The following is a 19930-nucleotide window of genomic DNA, read 5'->3' on the forward strand; positions in this document are numbered from 1 at the left end:
AACTCAAAAGCATCGGCTGGAACTAGTGGGTTATTTTTTCTTTGAGATAGTTTTCTGCGGCTGCCTCCTTCTTGATCTGGATTGATGGTTGCTGCTTGAGTCATAGGCGGCTCTTTACTCTTTCTCTCCCTATAATGGCAGCCTGCCTGGTTGCTGAAAAATGCCATGAACACTCTTAGAATGATACTGAGGTGGGGAAGAGGGCTTGGAGCAGGAAATACCTGAATGCCATGGGCTACTCTGGGATGAGTTTCCAGTGGGTCCCTAGAACAGCAAGTTCATGGAGAAAAAGAGGAGGATCCAGCAATCAAAGGAAGTAGCACCAGCAGAAGTTGAAACCACCGCCACCTCGCCCAACCTGAGACTGCCTTTCTGCTCCATCAAAGTCCCAGGCTCCATGATATAGTGCCTGCCTCCCGTGATAAGCTCAGTACCTTTGGGTCAGAAAACGATATAAATCCACCCCTGTTGCTACCTAATTTCTTGGGACCTACTCAGAATAAGGAGTGCGCTACTTCAAAACCATTAGTCAGTCAATCAAACAATGGTATTTATTGAGCAATTACCATGTACAGAGCACTGAACTAAACGCTTGCGAGAGCACAACCCAACGGAATGATTCCTAGCTACCCAATTGGCCCTGAGCCGATATGGCTAGAAAAATAATTTTCTTTTGGAAAATTCCTGACCAAAGATACGAACGAGTGCATCAGTCAGACTTTGGGACTTCGGATTATGAATTTCACTGCTCACGGCGTCATTTCCCCAGTAACATGATTGCAACTGTCATCCAAGGTATTTAAGGAATGGTCATCATCAATCGTATTTATCATCATCATCATCATCAATCGTATTTATTGAGCGCTTACTATGTGCAGAGCACTGTACTAAGCGCTTGGGAAGTACAAATCGGCAACATATAGAGACAGTCCCTACCCAACAGTAGGCTCACAGTCTAAAAGGGGGAGACAGAGAACGAAACCAAACATACTAACAAAATAAAATAAATAGAATAGATATGTACAAATAAAATAAATAGAGTAAAAAATATATACAAACATATATACATATATACAATATATATACATATATTTATATATTTATATATATTTATTGAGCGCTTACTGTGTGCAGAGCACTGTACTAAGCGCTTGGTCCCTGGCTGGCCAGGATTAATGCAGGGGTTTTAGGGGCTGCAGCTCAGGACTGTGGGCTAAGGGTGGGGTTATTAAAAAATAAACCCATATAAGCATGAAAAATAGGTAGTTTCTACATGTTTTAAGACTGAAATATAACCAAAGAATTTCTTTATGTTAAATATAAGATAAGTTTAATATAGTGTTAGTAGCCTTCATGCCAGAATTTTGATCAATTTGTTTTAAATAGGAGAAAGACTGGATCACAGGGACCCCACAAAACCCATTTAGCCCCAGTTCCTCCGGAGAGTTAATCCAGTCCTATTACTGGGGTGACCAGCATTGAACTCACTAACTCCCTAAGGGGCTATTTGAAGGAGTTGACACCTGTCCACATGTTTTGTTTTGTTGTCTGTCTCCCCCTTATAGACTGTAGGCCCGTTGTTGGGTTGGGACCGTCTCTATAGGTTGCCAACTTGTACTTCCCAAAAGCTTAGTACAGTGCTCTGCACACAGTAAGCGCTCAATAAATACAATTGAATGAATGAATGAATGAGTTATTACTGTACACTATTATTCTTGCTTCTCCTAGAGTTGGCCTAGAGTATGTACTGTACATTCTGTAATTCATGTTTGTCCAAAATTACTTTCAGGAGTTATGCCCCAACCCCCGGTTTATTGTTGGTGGAGCGACCCGCACAGACATCTGCCAGGGGGATCTTGGTGAGTACTGGAAGAATGTGTTTGTTTTGGAAGGGCATATTCACGGGTGCATTGGAAAGGGGCAGCAACTGCCATTTCGAAGAGGGAAAAGAACGGGTTGTGGCAGTTGGATACACACCTTTCTTAGAACAGTGCTGCTGGTTATGAGTCCTGGCCAGGAATGAGCATCTCCATTCTTCCCTCCCTCTTCCAGGCTTCACATCCAGCTCTTGCCAATAATTAATAAAGCAAACAAGGAGCCCATCGTATAGGCCAAACATTTTTCCCATTGCTGCCTAAAGAAGGCAGCAGAGATTAGGGAAGAATCAGTTGTTTTGCATTTAATTTCTCTTTTTCACTCCAAATTCTTGGGCACAGTGCAAGACCAAATTCAGAATGCAGAAATACCTGGGCCTGCTGAAACTGCCTAAACTTTCCATAAGTACAGAACTACAGAATTCTAAGTGCCAGCCAATCAGTGAATCTAGCAAATACAGTTATTAATAATAATTGTAATATTTGTTAAGGGCTTACGCTGTGCTGAGCACTGCATTAAGTGCTGGGGTAGATACAAAATAATCCCGTTGGAAGTAGTCTTTATCCCACGTGGGGCTCACGGAGAACAGGCATTGAATCCTATTTTACTAGAGGAAGCTATGGCACAGAGAAGTTAAGTGACTTCCTCAAGGTCACACAGCAGGCAAGTGGTGGAGTCCGAATTAGAACCCAGGTTCTCGGACTCCCAGTCCGTGCTCTTTCCACTAGTCCACGTTGCTGCTCTAGAGAAAGCTACAAGATAAAGTTTAGGAAGCTAAGTGAAGAGCTGGTTGGTTCCCGCAGAGGAGCGTTCTGAGAATTCTCAATTAAAACAGCTGATGGGAAAAATATAACATTAATATTAGTGACCGTGATATCGAAGATGAATCATCGTCCAAATTTGTAGCTCTCATGTAGATTTTATGTGAAATAAAAGACAAGTTTAGTATAGCACTAGCCTTGATGCCAGAATTTGATCATTTTGTTCAGATTAGGAAACAAGAAGCCCATAGGCTTTTCTAGTACTGCCATCAAATTCCCTAGTAAATGCAAATGATTTTCAGGTTCCATTCTCCCCGCATTCTCCCCGTGTGAGGCTTAAACTACAGCAGGAGGTAAACAATGGTGAATAATAAAGGGAATGAAAGGAGATATTGTACTCTCCACAACAGCTTACAGAGGAAGGTGGCATCTTACAACGTTTGTTGATTAGAGTGCAGATGATTAACCTTTGTTAAGTGTTTTGTTAGCTCTCCTTGGTACCTAAGAACACAACAGAAAATTCTTTGTCTTCTACTTTCCATTAAAATTCAGAGTGCGCTTTCATGTTTTAGTGAATTATGTAAATTCCTTGCTTCCCTACCTCCATTCTTTCTCATTAGTCTTCCCTTTTTTCTCTTTTCTCTGCTCCCCAGCTGGGTGGAGGAGGTCACCCAATCCCTCCAAGTGTGCTAGCCTACTTGGTTAGGAAGAATCCACTCTCCCTTTCTCTTTAGGGTACTCTGATCTAACTCTTCTCTGATCTACCCCTGAAGGCTCTCAGGACAATTCTGTTTCTACCAGGGTTTTGACCCACAGACTACCCTATTGTTTTCTTTAGATTCGATTTCCGTATATGTTAGGGTTGGGGAATCCTCACTGCAAATGTTCTAATTGCCTCAACCAATTCTTGGTCCGGGATATTACTGCTTTTTATGGAGGAGAGATGGGTGGGTTAGTGTTCACACCCATATCCAGCACCCATCCTAACTGCAGCTGGCTCTCACATCTGGCAGCTGGGAGCGACTGTGTCCTGGAGGGTTTCAACAGGTCAGTCAGTCATTTGTCCTTTTTGAGTGCTTCCTGGGTACGGAGCACTTGTATTAGACTCTGTTGGGAGAGTCTAATACAACAATAAAAAGACACACTCCCTGCCTACAGGTTGGAAACATGATAGTGTGGCCACATCAGAAACCTCTGGTAATGGCTCAAGAAGCAGTCAGTTCAAACTAAGAGAGGGAGGGGTAGTGTGAGAGGGTAGGAGGAAAAAGGACGAGGGTTTGAGGGAGGAAGGGTAGGAAGAGACTAAGGGATAAATGGGGAGAAAGAGGCTGGGAAGCCTCTCCTTGACTAATCTACTGTCACTTGCTACTGCTACACGTCCCCTGGAACCACAAAATTCGTGATGGTCCCAGGTACTATGGAACATTAAGGAGGTGTCCTTTCCCTCTCAGAGTAAAGTTTCTAGGATACACCTGGGTGAGGAATTGCTTTCTTATCCACCCTCGAAGCATGTTTCTAACATCTTCCCCAAAACAACTGAAGAAAACAGATAGACTTTACTGTTCTCCTCTGCAATCCACTTGTCCCAACCACCTGTTTCCTCCTCAGTCAGATGATCAACCAACTGCTAGTCATCATCATCATCATCATCAATCGTATTTATTGAGCGCTTACTGTGTGCAGGGCACTGTACTAAGTGCTTGGGAAGTACAAGTTGGCAACATATAGAGACAGTCCCTACCCAATAGTCAAACAGTATTTATTGAACAGGGAACTGTGGAAAGTTGTAGAGCGCTAAAAGACATAGTTTCCACCCCCTTATTGCTTACAATTTAATTAGTAAATATTTCTGCTATTTGTTAAGCACTTACTATATGCCAAGCACTGTCCTAAGCATTGGGATAGATGCGAGATAATCAGGTTGGACATCGTCCTCGTCCCACATGGGGCTCACAGTCCAAAGGAGGCAGAACAGATATTTAATCCTCATTTTACAGACGAGGAAACTTAAGCACGGAAAAGAGAAGTGACTTGCCCAAAGTCAAACAGCAGACAAGTGGTAGAGCTGGAATTAGAACCCAGGTCCCCTGGCCCCCAGACCCGTGCCCTTTCCACTAGGCTGAGCTGCTTCTCAATAAGAAAGATCAGAACACAAGTAAGAATAAATAAGAACACAAAGGATAAATGTATATGTGCATATACACACACATACATATATATTTATCCTTCATTTATATGTGTATAGACATATATGTAAGCAGCATGGCTGAGTGGAAGGAGCCCGACCGTGGGCCTGGGAGACAGAGGACTTCAGTTCTAATTACATCACAGTCTCTCACCTGCTGTATGACCTTAGACAAATCTCTTCACTTACCTGTGCCTCAGTTCCCTTAGAGCACGATAACTGCACGATCACATTTTTATGCATACAAATAAATATGAGGAGTGAGACAGAGACAATCCCTTGGGGGCTTGGAGACCTGACATAACCGGCATGCACTTTCCTCTAACTCCGGGCAGGTGACTGCTGGCTCTTGGCAGCCATCGCCTCCCTCACCCTGAATGAAGAGCTGCTCTGTCGGGTGGTCCCCAGAAACCAGAGCTTCCAGAAGGACTATGCAGGAATCTTCCACTTCCAGGTACCATTGCTCCACCCACTACCTGTTCTTCCTTCACCCTCCCCATCCCCCAATTCTTCAGCTGGAGAATACCTCTTTTGAGGTTCCCGAAACTGCTCTGGCATGAGCCCCACTTCTCTGACATCACCCCCATCACCCCCTCCGCTACCCGCAACCCTGACCGATGACCAAACTCTCTGTTTTCTGCCTTCCAGTTCTGGCAGTATGGAGAATGGGTGGATGTTGTCATTGATGACAGACTCCCCACCAGAAATGGAAGTTTGCTTTTCCTGCACTCAGAAGAAGGCAGCGAGTTCTGGAGTGCCCTGCTGGAGAAGGCTTATGCCAAGTAAGTCGGGCCATTTGGAACCACAGTGACCTGGTGCTCTTTATGCCCCATAGTGCCTGGGCACAAGTTTTTATTCAGGATAGCTGACTACACCTAGCAGAATCTGTTAGCCAGTGGCTGGATCTCCTTTGGACTGGAGGGGTCACTGGCCCTCTGGCTAAGCAGCCAAAGAGAAACTTAAGCTGTGAGTTCTGTTCCCAGCCCAGGCCTTCACTGTCTTGGTCACTAAGCTCAATTATGAAATGGTGTAGCTAATAAACTTAGGGAAAGGAGCTACAGGTTGTTACAGTGAGTATACGCTCAAGTCAGCATCGTTAACACTGCTAAAGAGTCATAGGAATCATGGTAATGAATTATTTTGATCTCTAGAGTCAACTCAGGAAGCTTCAACCATTAGCCATGAGATGATGACTCTGTGCATTGAAACTTGCAATTTAGAAGGTTTTTGAATTTATCTTAAATATTCTATTTCTTGGTTTCAAATAATTATTTTTAATAACATTGCTCTTCCTCTCTCAATCATTCAGTGGCATTTATTGAGTGCTTGTGGTGTGCAGAGTACTGTACTAAGTGCTTGGGAGAGAGTAATGGAACAGAATTAGCAGGCACATTCCCTGCCGATAGGAAGCTTATAGTCTTTCTCTCTCTCACCCTTCCCCAACCACTCTGAATCAGCTCCTTTCTGATCTTACTCCCTAGCAAAAACTCTGGGCTTGGTAAAAGTGTAGTATCCATTTTGGCATAAATGTTGAATCTATTTGAAATACTAGAACTGTGGTTTCAGTTTGAATGGGCCAGCAAGTCTGGGGCTCAGCACCGGCCAAGGTACAAGCCTCTCTGGTTCCGAGACAACAGACCTTGTGCTCATTCCCTTTCCATTAGATTGTGAGCTCCTCAAGGGCTGAGACTGCATCTCTGATTTCTGTTGTTTATCACCCAGTACAGAATTTCCCTGCACAACATGTGAATAGAGCACCAAGCAAACCTCAGTAAATGCTGTTGTTGATGATGGCGATGATTCTTTTCTCCACAGGCTCAACGGATCATACGAAGCTCTCACAGGAGGGTCCACAGTGGAAGGGCTGGAGGATTTCACAGGAGGCATCTCAGAGTTTTATGAGCTGAAGAAGGCTCCTTCCAATCTGTATCAGATCATCCAGAGGGCCCTGCGCTCGGGGTCCCTGCTCGGCTGCTCCATTGATGTGAGTTGACGGTCTGTTTCTGCTCGGTCTGCCCGCTGCTTATGGGCAGTGCTTTGGGCTGCGGCAGGTGGGAGGCACGGTCACTGTGTGCATGGACCAGCCCCTACCTGCTTCCCAAACATAAATCATCAGAAGGACCAGAGGTGTGGTATCTTCGTCCTGGATGCAGAGAGAAGGGATTGCAAACAGGTCGGTAGCTAGAGGAGCCAGTGACCCAATACATTTTACTTTTACTATAAAAGCCCGAGACCTATTCCAAACTCACAGCCAAGTGCGCATGGCCAAAATGGCCCAGTTCCATTGCTGGCATCCTCCCCCTCATCCTTTTCCCCAGTCATGGCCGACTGGGGAGGGAAGAGTGCTCGTGAGTATGCTGATCTGTGTCTCCTTCCCTACCCAGCTCCATTCCTGTTGGGTATTCCCTTTTGCGTGGGTATACCCTTCTCCTCCACATCCCTCCCACCCCTTAATCTGGACTCCTCCCAGTGGCAGGGCAATGGGGTGAGTGAGTACTGATGGTGTGGCAGGGCTCTGTGCTTTTATTGCCTCACACTTTTGGTTCTTGCTAATGTGTTTTACCCAACTTTGGATATACCAAGGGCAAGGACTCCTAAATTGGAATCCCAAGGGTGCCCAAGTTGAGCAAATGCTTCCTAGAGAAATGATATCTGAGTTCCATTCCCATCTCCACTCCCTCCTGCTAATCAACGATAGTCAAGCCATTTCTCTTCTCTTCTAAAATGGGGTTGGTGATGATGAGACAGGCCATGATGGTATCACCAAACTGGTATGATGATGTGAAGGTCAACTGGAAAGACTTAGTGAACATCCCCAAGACCATGAACAATGGAGCTTGGGTCAAGGGTAGGGATTCAGCCTCCAGGGTCATTACTCTCTCTCTCTTCCAGCTAGGTCAAGAGTGGTCCCCCAAAAATGATTGAACAGTCTTTTATGTTCTTCAGCTGCATTTGAAGGTCTGGTCCAGTAAACCTGGGACTTGCCTAAAGGAGAGTTTTCCTCAGTCCAAAGGCTTAACTGGAAAAGTGTGAATGATGGCGGCTCTATTAGGTTAGAGATTTTTATTGCCTTTGCTTTCCCTTACCTTGTGGTAAAGGAGCAGGATCCTCCCTTGTTTGCTGTCCTGCTGGATGGAGTTTGCGGCACATGCCCAGATGAGATCACTCTGCCTGATCATGATTTCTTTCTCACTGTAGGTCAGCAGTGCAGCAGAAACAGAAACAGTTACCAGCCTGAAGCTGGTGAAGGGGCATGCTTACTCTGTCACTGGGGCTGAAGAGGTAAAGCCATGGCTCTGGTTTCTGAATCCAGAGTACTAGGTGACTCATTTCAAACTGGTCCTACTTAAATCTTAAATGTATGTCTGGTGGGAGGGTGGGATGGGCCCTGGCCATCTGCAGAGGGCTACCAAAAATCCCAGGTCCACTGATTAAATAGAGAGATTTCCTCATCACATCTAACTCTTCTCAGAGTGAGTCATGAAGTAGATACACATGTGGGGGCCGGGGGACGGAGACACTGGTCGAAGAAGCTCAAATTGAACAACTCAAACATGGCACACTGAAAAACATGCAGCCCGTTTATAAGCTATAGCTGTGTAGGGTGGCCTGACTTGAAATTATTTGACTTCTGGCCAACTTGTGGAAGATGTAGCTTTGCGGCTTGCGGCGTTTTGCAAATTTCAATGAAAGACACCCTTTCCTGGGCTGAAAAATCAAGACACGGGAGGAGTGGCATTGGACTAAGAACTCAGGCCTCTGCTTCTGTGTGGGAACTGCAGGTCCGGCACCGTGGCCGCCCAGAGAAGCTGATCAGGCTCCGCAATCCGTGGGGTGAAGTGGAGTGGACCGGAGCCTGGAGTGACAAGTAGGTTCCCCAGAGAACCAGGCTTCTCACTGAGGAAATTTTTCTCTTTCCCATTTTCTCACATCATTGAACATCTCTAAGGAAATACGCCATATAAAATGCATAACAACTGTAATGATGATGTTGTTGATGATGATAACAAGGTAAGTTGAATCCAAAAGCACCTGCAGGCCACAAACTACACCGAAAAATGACAGCTGTGGAGCTCATCTCTAAATGCCTGTTTTTGGCATTTCAAACCCAGTCAAATTACTCTTGGCTTTGACTGGCTCTTTCATAAACTTTATTTTTTTCTACCCTCAGCCCAGAGGCCAACCAAATCATTTTGAGGTTGATGCTTTCAGTTGCCTGGCCACTGGTCAGTTTGGGCTAAGGCTAAACCCTTCAGCTCCAATAAGAAATGATCTTTGGAAAATGAGATTGGATCTTGGCAGCCAATTGACCCTGACAGGCAGTGATCGATGGAACTGAAGCTCACTATATTAGCTCATTACCAGTGGCAGATATTGATCTTTTCTGGCTGGAATCATAAATCACCAGGAGGCTCCTCTTGGTGAACTCTCCCTCCCGGTGGGGAAAAGTAAGTCCAAGTGGGGAACCGAGCCTGGAAAGAGACAACTCTCTGACAATCCGCAGGCCACCAAGCCATGTGAACATGCTACTGGAGGGCTCTGTAGTGTGGAGCCAATTTAGAGGAGCGGAAAAATTCAAATCTCGCCATCCCCTAGGGTTCCAGTTGTTTTACAGGACTCACTCAGCTGGATAATTGTAGTGAGGGAGAGGGATCACTGAATTGATGTTTTGAATTCTCTGTGGGTTATAGTTAGACACTTTACCGGAGCTACTAACAAGGAGTAGCTTGGTTTGCTTTTGTTACTCTCTTCCTTGACTCTGGACTTTCTCCAAAGGAGGTGCTGAATAATACTCTGGTGTGTGTCAAATGCTTACTTTGCACCAAGCACTGAACTAAGCATTGGGGTAGATACGAGATAGGTCAAATTCAGTCTTTGCTCTACATGGGGCTCACAGTCTAAGAGAGGTATTGTCAGAAGCCCAAGGGAAAGAGAAAAGTAGAGGCAAAGAACCTGAAAACCCCCTAAATCAGCATTTGAACAACCAAGGGGTTTTTTTTTGTTATTAGTTTTTGTTCATTGCATTTGTTAAACACTTACTATGTGTCAAGCACTGTAGTAAACATTGGGGTAGATACAAACTAGTCAGATTGGACACAATCTCTGTCTCACGTGGGGCTCACAGACTTCATCCCCATTTTATGGATGAGTTGATTGAGACACCGAGAAGTTGAGTGAACATCCCCAAGGCCATGAGCAATGGAGCTGGGGTCAAGGGTAGGGATTCAGCCTCCAGGGTCATCTCTCTCTCTCTCTGTCTCTCTGTCTCTCTCTCTCTCTCTCTCTCTCTCTCTCTCTCTCTCTCTCTCTCTCTCCCCCTCTCTCTCTCTCTCCCTCTCCCTCCCTCCCTCCCTCCCTCCCCCCCTCAGCAGCTGGGTCACACAGCAGACAAGGTCACATAGCAGACAAGTGGTGGAGCCAGGATTGGAACCCAGGTCCTCTGATTCCCAGGCCCCCTCCCCTTTCTTTCTTTTTCTGCTTTCAACCTTTCTCCTTCTTTTCCTTGCTCTCCCCTGATTTTTGCAACAAATTGCAGAGAGGCCCAACTCTAACCTTAACCAAAGTCACCCAAAGTTGTTTTTTATTTTCTCAAGTTCACAAATAAACCAGGAGATTTTTCAGATCAGATTTCTATTTTCTGCTTCCTTATTAAAAATGCCCAATAGGCACCTCAGGGTGAACAAAAGGGTTGGCATCCTTAAACCTGATTCTTTGAGGGGTCCCCCCAGATCATTTCCCCAGGCCATCTCAGAGTGATGGGAGAGGCTGGAGCTTGTGTGTAACTCGAGTTGCAGCAATCTCAAATTGTTGTCTTTCAGCTGTGGTTAATGGAGATAGATCTTTGTTGCAGGCAACTCATCAGGAAATCTGTACCTCTCCTTCATTTTCAGTGCTCCAGAATGGAATTTCATAGACCCTAAGCAGAAGGAGGAGCTGGACAAGCAGATGGAAGATGGAGAATTTTGGTGAGAGGGATAGGGTGCTGAAACACCCTCCTGCCATTCTCCCCATTTCCCCTGCTTCCTCAATAAATCAGAGGGGAAGTGAGAAATTGTAAGTGCTTTCCTCTTGTCACTTCAGTGGCAGCGGAGCAGAGACTAGCTTCTGAGTCAGTTTTCTGGGTGGCTTCCAGGGGCCAGCTCCAACAGTAATGATTGAGGTAACCTGGAATCACTGTAGCTTTGGGAATCATCGTGGGGAGAGTCCTCAGGGGATTGAATCTGAGCTACTTTATCTGCCTAGGGCTGGGGGTAACAATAGCTAGGGAAATCCTAGAAAGATTTGGGTGGAACCAGGACCACCTCCTCCCCCCCACCCACCCCCAACCCTCTGAAGCTCTACATGACATGGAAGATGCCTAAAAATTTCCCCAGCCCTTGGGGTTTGCTGAACTGGAAGCCATTCCAGCCCAGTCTGGTCCTCCGAGGCCCCTGTGACCTGGAGCATGCTCTCCCACTATAGGACATTCAGAGCCCCATGGTTCCCTGAAGCCTCCCCAGGGTTGTTGGGGGCGGGGGGGGGTACCTTCTGGTGATGATGCAGCTGGCAGACAAATTGGTGTTTTCACAGTACCTGCAGGGATGCTCCTGAGCCCCCAAGAATTAGCTGTGGACCCAGGTGGGAGGGGCAGCTGAAGGGTGGTGTGGGACTCAGGACCCAGGAAGACATTACTGCAGGCTTCCCCAGGGACTACCCCTCTCTTACACCCCTCTCCTACCAACAAGTGTCCTCACTTTGGCCAGTACAGCACCAGGGCTGTGACTGTGGTGGCGGGTTATTGGTTGGTTTTTTTTGGGTGGGGAGGAGTAACGGGGGAAGAGTGAGGGGTGTGTGTGTGCGCACGTGCACGCTCGCACACCACAGCAGGGTTGATGAGCATAGTTGCTGGTCTGGAAGGCCCACATGTCACCCTTCATCCTCAGCCTGAAGCAGACTCCAGCTAATGGGCATTAAGGCATGGGCCTTGGGCAGTAGCTGCTGCAGCTGGCATGCTTGCACCCACCACAGTTGCTACAGTTCCTTGGGCGGGGTCCCGGTTGGGGTTGGGCCCAGTTTGCTGCCTCATTTCCTCCACCTTCCACTACCCTGATGGATCCCCAAGGGAACAGTGATACCCCCACGACAAATATTTTGGGGCTCTTCCCTTTCTGATACACCCCCAACAAATATTTTGGGGCTTTTCCCTTTCCCTGCCCAAACTCCCTTATGCCTTTAACATCAAAGTGACAAACACTAGGGGACCCTCTCCATTTCTAGATTAGCCTCTCTGGGTCTCAGTTTATCCAGCTATAAAATTGGAACAGTATCACCTGCCCCAGTGTTTAATGTTTGGAGATAAAGTACTACCTCTGATGAGTATGAAATTAGGTCAGACCATACTGGTAACAAAGGGGTTAATGATTCATTCATGATGATGATGGCATTTGTTAAGTGCTTACTATGTGCAAAGCACTGTTCTAAGTGCTGGGGGGGATTCAAGGTGATCAGGTTGTCCCACGTGGGGCTCACAGTCTTAATCCCCGTTTTACAGGTGAGGGAACTGAGGCTCCGAGAAGTTAAGTGACTTGCCCAAGGTCACACAAGCAGACGTGGCAGAGTGGGATTCGAACCCATGACCTCTGGCTCCAAAGCCCATGCTCTTTTCCACTGAGCCACGCTGCTTTGTCTAAAGTGCATGGGCACTTCTCTGTTCTCTGTAAATGAACTCTCCCTGTGCACTACATGTTATCCTAGAAGAAGCCTGGGAAAGTTAATACCTCCCCAAAATTTGAGTGATTTCCTCCCTCTTTATAGAATGCCAAGCCATATTATTAAGCTATTGTTACAATTGCATCTTAAATAGGATAGAAGCAGGTGAGGTTGTGGAATCTGTGTTCCTAGAAATCTTTATGAATAGGGCAGATGCCCATCTACCTGGGAATGTTTAAGTGAAGCCCTGCCCAGTGACAGGGGTTGGACTATTATTACTGTTATTATTATTTGTAATAATAGTAAAGCAATTTCTTGAGGTTCCTTCACCCTGCCCAGAGACAGTGGTTGTACTGTGACCTCTTTCCAAGTTTCAAGGCATTTGCTCTGGGCTTGTGTTCCTGTCAGTCTAAAAAGAGAAGATACCCGCTTCGGGCGAGGCTCAGTTTCCGGACTTCTGTACCCTCTCCCCACAGGATGTCTTTTACAGATTTTCAGCGACAATTCTCTCGGCTGGAGATCTGCAATTTATCCCCCGACTCCCTGTCCTGTGAGGAGGTGCACAAGTGGGGCATGGCCTTGTTCAATGGCCGCTGGACCCGGGGCTCCCCGGCTGGAGGCTGCCAGAGCTACCCAGGTGGAGCTTAAAGGAGGGGGTAGGGCTTGGGTGGTAGGGAGTGCCTCTCAGCCTTATTCCTCCTTTCAGCTTTGTTTCTGGGGGCTGACTTTGACCCTTTCAAGGGTGACTTTAAGCCTCAAATCTTAGCTTCTCAGATTCCTCTCTCCTTTTGTGTTCTGCATCTCTTCATCCCTTTCCTCTCACAGTTCAGCACTTGGGCCTTTCTACCCCTCCCCTCCCCGTCCCCGTCACCTTCATCCATCCCCCATCCCCCATCTTTTAGACTGCGAGCCCACTGTTGGGTAGGGACTGTCTCTATATGTTGCCAATTTGTACTTCCCAAGCGCTTAGTACGGTGCTCTGCACATAGTAAGCGCTCAATAAATACGATTGATGATGATGATCCCATCCCACCTCACTGGGGGAGCCTGAGTCTTCACATCTCTTCTTTCTGATGCCACTAACACAGCTCTCATGGGAACAAGCAGTGGCTACTGGAGGTGGGTTTGGGGGTGATGGCAGTGGAAATCTGAGCTTCCTTGCTGGTGGTGACTTGTGAGAAGCAGCGTGGCTCAGTGGAAAGAGCCCGGGCTTGGGAGTCAGAGGTCATGGGTTCAAATCCCGGCTCCGCCGCTTGTCAGCTGTGTGACTTTGGGCAAGTCACTTCACTTCTCTGTGCCTCAGTTACCTCATCTGTAAAATGGGGACTAAGATTGTGAGCCCCGCATGGGACAACCTGATCACCTTGTATCCTCCCCAGCGCTTAGAACAGTGCTTTGCACATAGTAAGTGCTTAACAAATACCAAAATTATTATTATTATTATTATTGTGTCACCTCATCATCACTTTAACCATGTTCTCCCGCTCCCCGTTCCTCCACCTCCAATTCTGTAATTTCTCTGCCACCCTTTTAACCGATACCAACCTGAGCTTCAGCCTCTGATGCATTGGCAAGGCCCACCAAGGAGGGCATAGCAGAATAGGCACTCTGTGGGTATGGTTTAAAAGCTGCCTGGGCTGTGAGAATGCATGGAGACTATCTTGGATCTTGGCCACTGACGGCACCCTAACCCTTGCCATTTTTTTTTTTTTTTGCTGTGCATGCTGATAGGTCAGAGGTAAAATGGTTGAGAGTGTGAATGGTGTGGTGCAAGCCATCCCCACTTTACTAACACAAATCTTGCCAAAGCTGGGAACTCTAATGTGGAAATGAAAATCTAGCATTTTATCTTCAACTGAAAAAGGACAACTAATATATATATAGACTCCTCCTAGGTTGAATCAACTGAGGAAACACCTGATGAAGAATCTAAAGAAAAACGACCCCACGTGTCTAAAGAGAAATGAAGGAAAGCAAAACCGACACCCTCTGCTATTCACCAACCTGAGTCACACATTTTATTCCTCTTTTGGCCTTGTCTTGGTTTCTTAATTTAGACTGTAAGCACGCTGGGCAAAGATCATGTCTTCTCTTTGTTCTGCAGAGCACCAAATCCAGTGCGATGCTCAGTGAATAAAACCCAACCCTCTGGCACCTTTAGGGCCTTGTTAAGCTTTCTACTCTCATAATTCCCAGCCCACTTGAATTTGCTTTTTCCATGGCCTAGTTCCTACCTCCAACTCTGAAGGACTAAACACAAATTCAGGGCCTGCAGGATCGTTACAGGTGGGAGAAACCAAAATGATCAGCCTTTGCAACTCAGATGCACAGAATTTGCACTGATCATTTTGAGAGGCTGACAACGGTGTAGGGATATGTGCAAAGTGTGTACATTGGTTTGCATCATGCACACAACAAATTGCTAGCACAGCCCTGTCAACTATCCAGAACAAATTCATCTTAATTGCCACTAGGTAGGTGGACATGAGGAACTTTCCAGAATAGTCTTGGTCTCTACAACCCTCAGGTAGTTGGCTTCAGACATCGACATGGCTACACCCCTAGATTTACACCCCTAGAATCTGGAATTGGAGATTCTTAGAGGCAGAATTCAAGAAATATACAGTATTTAAGGAAGAATTTGTAATGCAACCTAGCATTTTCTGGCCTTTGTGAAGTGCTTCACCATGTCAAGTGTAAAGAACATGGGAAGCCGTCTTTCCAGGGAGCGGTAGGGATGGGAAACAGCGTGTCCTAGTTGATAGAGCACCGGCTTGGGAGTCAGAAGGACCTGGGTTCTAATTCCAGCTCTGCCATTTGTCTGCTTTGTGATCTTGGGCAAGTCACTTAACTTTTCTGTGCCTCAGTTACCTCGTCTGTAAAACGGAGATTAAGATTGTGAGCTCCTGTGGAACAAGGACTGTGTTAACCTGATAAGCTTGTCTCTACCCCAGTGATTAGTACAGTGCCTGGCACATAGTAAGCACTTAACAAATACCATTTTAGAAAATACTCTATGTGGAAATGATAGTAATAATAATAATAATGATGATGGCATTTATTAAGCGCTTACTATGTGCAAAGCACTGTTCTAAGCACTGGGATGGATACAAGGTGATCAGGTTGTCCCACGTGGGGCTCACAGTCTTAATCCCCATTTTACAGATGAGGTAACTGAGGCTCAGAGAAGTTAAGTGACTTGCCCAAGGTCACACAGCAGACATGTGGCGGAGCCGGGATTTGAGCCCGTGACCTCTGACTCCAAAGCCCGTGCTCTTTCCACTGAGCCTTTTCGGCTCTAGACTAGCTGGATCCTTTGGTCAATTCACTTTTCTTCTCTGAGCCTTAATCTCCATATTCAACAAGACTGTGTCAGTTTCTGATATGTGAAAAGGAAAGTTGTTTGGGATCAGGGAGTGGGGAGTTGGTGGTAAATGTCTAGGAGGCATCCTTAATTGTCCAGTTCTATTCCATATTTATTTGGAGCCATGTCCATAGGCTATATATACTGTAGGAAAGCAGTGTGGCCTATGGAAAGAACATGGGCGCAGCGTGGCTCAGTGGAAAAAGCCCGGGCTTTGGAGTCAGAGGTCATGGGTTCGAATCCTGACTCTGCCACATGTCTGCTGTGTGACCTTGGGCAAGTCACTTAACTTCTCTGAGCCTCAGTTCCCTCATCTGTAAAATGGGGATTAAGACTGTGAGCCCCACATGGGACAACTTGATCACTTTGTATCCCCCCCAGCACTTAGAACAGTGCTCTGCACATAGTAAGCGCTTAACAAATGCTATTATTATTATCATTATTATTATTATTATTATTATTATTATTATTATTATTATGTGCCTGGGAGTCAGAGAACCTGGGTTCTAATCCCAGCTCTGCCACTTGCTTGTGGGTGACCTTGGGCAAGTCACGTAACTCACCTGTGACTGTTTCCTCGTCTGTAAAATGGGGATGCAGTACTTGCTCTCCCTCCCGTTTAGACCGTGAGACCCATGTGGGACAGGAATTGACTAACCTGATTATCTTGTATCTACCCTAGTGCTTAGTTCAGTGCTTGGCAAATAAGCACTTAACAGATACCACAGTTATTAAGTGTGTGCTTAAGGAATTTGTCCACTGTAATGTGTCCACTGTAAAGGCTAAATAGGATGTGGAGGTAATTTAAGTGAAATGATTGCCCTGCCAAGGTAGAGGGTTAATTCTCTTGTCTATTCCAAGCAAAGCTGTATCACCCAGTGTTTATTTCCATGAGGGTTTGTTCCAGGAAACCACTCTAATCATCCCTTCCACCAGAGAACTCCAAAGGTGCTGAACGTGTTAATAGATTCCCCCACCCCCCAGGAGGTAGATCTATTGTTAGAGCTGAAGCAGTTGAGACCCAGAGGCTTGGGGGATCCATGAGCTGGAAGCCACGAGATGCTCTTGGACCCGCATTGGGGACCACCCAAACCCCCATTCAGCGCTGATAGCATCAGGGCTTCCTGGACTTCATCGGCCAGGTATCTATCCTTATTTCCACTTGGACAAACAGTCTCACTTAGAAACCCCAAATCCTGCAAAAATCTTATCTCAGCCCCAGTGAACGGATGGGTGGGGGATTCGGCGTTTGGGGAAGTTGGTAATGTCTAGCCACCTTTCTCCCAAGAGCGACAAAGGCTTTTGTCTTTTCTCTTTCTTGGCAGAAAACATCTTGCCATCGGACTGCCTGTGCAGCCATGTATTGGACCAATCCCCAGTTCAAAATCTGACTGGATGAGGCAGATGATGACCACAAAGAGAGCGTGGGTGACTCCTGCTGCACTGTGCTGCTGGGCCTGATGCAGAGAAACTGCAGAAGGCAGAAGAGAATGGACCAGGGGTTGCTCAGCATCAGCTACTCCATCTACCAGGTACCAGACGTTAGGGTTCAGCTCCCTCTCTGGGCCCAGCTTCCTTTGTCTGAATTTATTGGACCATGGTTCTGACCCTGAACTCCCCTCTCCTCCATCAGGTTTATTTTGGGGGTTCAGTTTACAGAGGATTACAGCTCCTCTCTGAGGCCTTTGTCTGGCTGTCAGTCATTAAGTGGGAGGTGTGCTGAATAACCAAGTAAAACACTCACCCTTCAAAGGCCCCCTATGCCTCTAATGTTTGTGCAGTTCCCAAGAAGGTGCTATACTTGTATCTGGAGGGCGGCCATTCATTCTGGTTTTTCCTGGGCTATCTGACTTTCAGATGGTCGGTTCTTCATCCAGTGCAGTTACACCACTGGATTCCTTTTTTAAGTGCTCAGCCCCTCTCCAGCCCAGCTCGTGCCGTTGAATTCTTTGGCTCAGACACGACACCCCTGTTGACAAGGAGCTGCAAGGGGAACGCAACAGATCGGGAGCAAGAAGGAAGTGGGATACGGGACACACACACACCCCCAAGCCCTGCCCCACCCCGCCCCGCAGAACATACACCCAGAGAAATTGTCCAAGTTTGGTTGGGCTTGGATGGACTTCCACAAAAATATGCATATGCCCAGTCATATGCATATAACATCATGGACATCTGTGTGTCCGGTACCTAAGAGGGCTGTCAGTGGCCACTGTGGTATGTGGGCCTTTGCTAGAGAGAGAAGATATTGGCTGCACTTGCTTGTATTTTATGGGAATTTACGGTACTGCTTGGTGGAGATGTTTATGTTCTTCTGAGCTTCCTGATAGTCTTGTTTACTCTCCCTACCTTTCCCTTGTCTCTGCCAAAAAGAAAACCTATTTGATTTTCACTTTCCTGCCCGTTTCCTGGTTCCTGCTAATACCCAAGGGCAGAATTTGGCTAGGACCAAAGGGAGGACTTGCAACTCTGATTCCAGCTCTAGTTGCTGTGGAGCCAAGAAAAGCAAACAAACTCTAATGGGAACCTGCACGCCTGAGCCTCTTATCAGCTGGGGATTTGCTGAAAGGAGCCACCAGGAGAGTAGGTGGATCAGTTTTACCAACTGGTTAGTCGGCATAGAGTTAATTTACTCTAATTGCTGCTTTATAAGATGAGGTGGGTGTAAGATGCACTAGTGTATAAGATTCATTGACACACATGTTAGGGAGATTTCCTCTCCTTGGTCATGGTTGTCACTCAAAACTAATGACCTACAAACAGGACAGTAGGCATTAGGGGCCTCATTAATGTTTAGGTGGAGCTGGGCCCACATACCTTGTGGGACAGGTTTGGAGATAGTTTTGAAAGAAGGCCTAAATCTCTACCTAACGTATTTGACTGAAAATATTACCTTATATTCACCTAGCCCCATTTTTTAGTGTTGTAAATAATCAATACCGCAATCAGTGTTAATTATTGAGCTCTTACTGTGCGCACAGCACTGTAGTAATTGTTTGGGGAAAGTACAATTCAATAGAGTTGGTAGGCACAGTCCCTGCCCACAAAGAGCTTACAGTCTTACAGAGGGGAGAACAGACATTAAAATAAATTACAACGAGGGGATGCTTTGGGGTAAAATGGTAGGATAAAGTTGCAGTCACATACCTTGTCAAACAAACTCAGGTAGGCATTTGAAAAGAAAGAAAGAGCTGCCTCTGTATTTGATATCAGACAAAAAAAAAGTCCCCCAAATCATTTATAAGCATCCTGCGTAGGCCATCAGTCCTAAGTAAGGTACTTGTGAATAAGGTGGAAGCATTGTCAGGGATAGATTTCTTCAGGCACAGGGGCAACTGACAGGAGCTAGATTCTTCCTGCCCTAATGAACTACCTGCCAAATGACATCCTTCTTCTAAGGTGGCAAACCTAAACTGATTGAGGACCAGCAAGGGTTTCCCCTGAGTGCCTTGTGTCTGCAGGTCCAGCTCAGCCTCTCATTGTTTCTTTTCCTGCAATGCCAGCTGCTTCGTGCCAGGCAGCCCATCCCATTTGCATTCTGGAATTTGCATTTCAGAGGAAGCTGTCTCTTTCTATCTATCAGCAGACAAGTAAAAGGCCGTCTCCCTGCCTCATCTCACAGACTTGGTGCCAAGGGAGAGAGACCTCATCTAACTGGCTGATATTTTTGCAGCTACCCAGCAGGGTGGATTTACTAAACCTTGCTGCTGGTGTGCTGTGCCTTTAAGGGAAGGGCTGCTAAATCGCCAAAGCTTGTATGCAAGGCAACATTTTCCTACTAAGGTTGGGGAATCCTTTTATCTAGGTTGAGGGAATGTTCTTTAGCATCAAAATAACAAAACTCTCTGCTCTTTCTCTCCTCCCCCTCCCAGATACTATCAGCAAGGAATATGTGAGGGAACAGCTTGTAGCAGTTATAGAAATTATATATTCTTAGAGCACCTGGTCTACACGATCCCCTAGCCAATCCAGTGGTCCTCTGGAACTCCCATTTATGTGGTGGGAGGAAGGTTCCTTTTCAGCCATCCTGGCAAATCAGAAGGAACTGTACAACTG

The 19930-nt window shown here is 46.3% G+C and overlaps 1 pseudogene; it reads left to right on the forward strand.

Moving 5' to 3' along the window:
- LOC119940727 overlaps positions 1–19930 on the forward strand; it is a 72927-nt pseudogene that overhangs the window by 39949 nt on the left and 13048 nt on the right.

Source organism: Tachyglossus aculeatus, chromosome 19 (assembly GCF_015852505.1).
Source record: "Tachyglossus aculeatus isolate mTacAcu1 chromosome 19, mTacAcu1.pri, whole genome shotgun sequence".
In the NCBI taxonomy this organism is placed as follows: domain Eukaryota; kingdom Metazoa; phylum Chordata; class Mammalia; order Monotremata; family Tachyglossidae; genus Tachyglossus; species Tachyglossus aculeatus.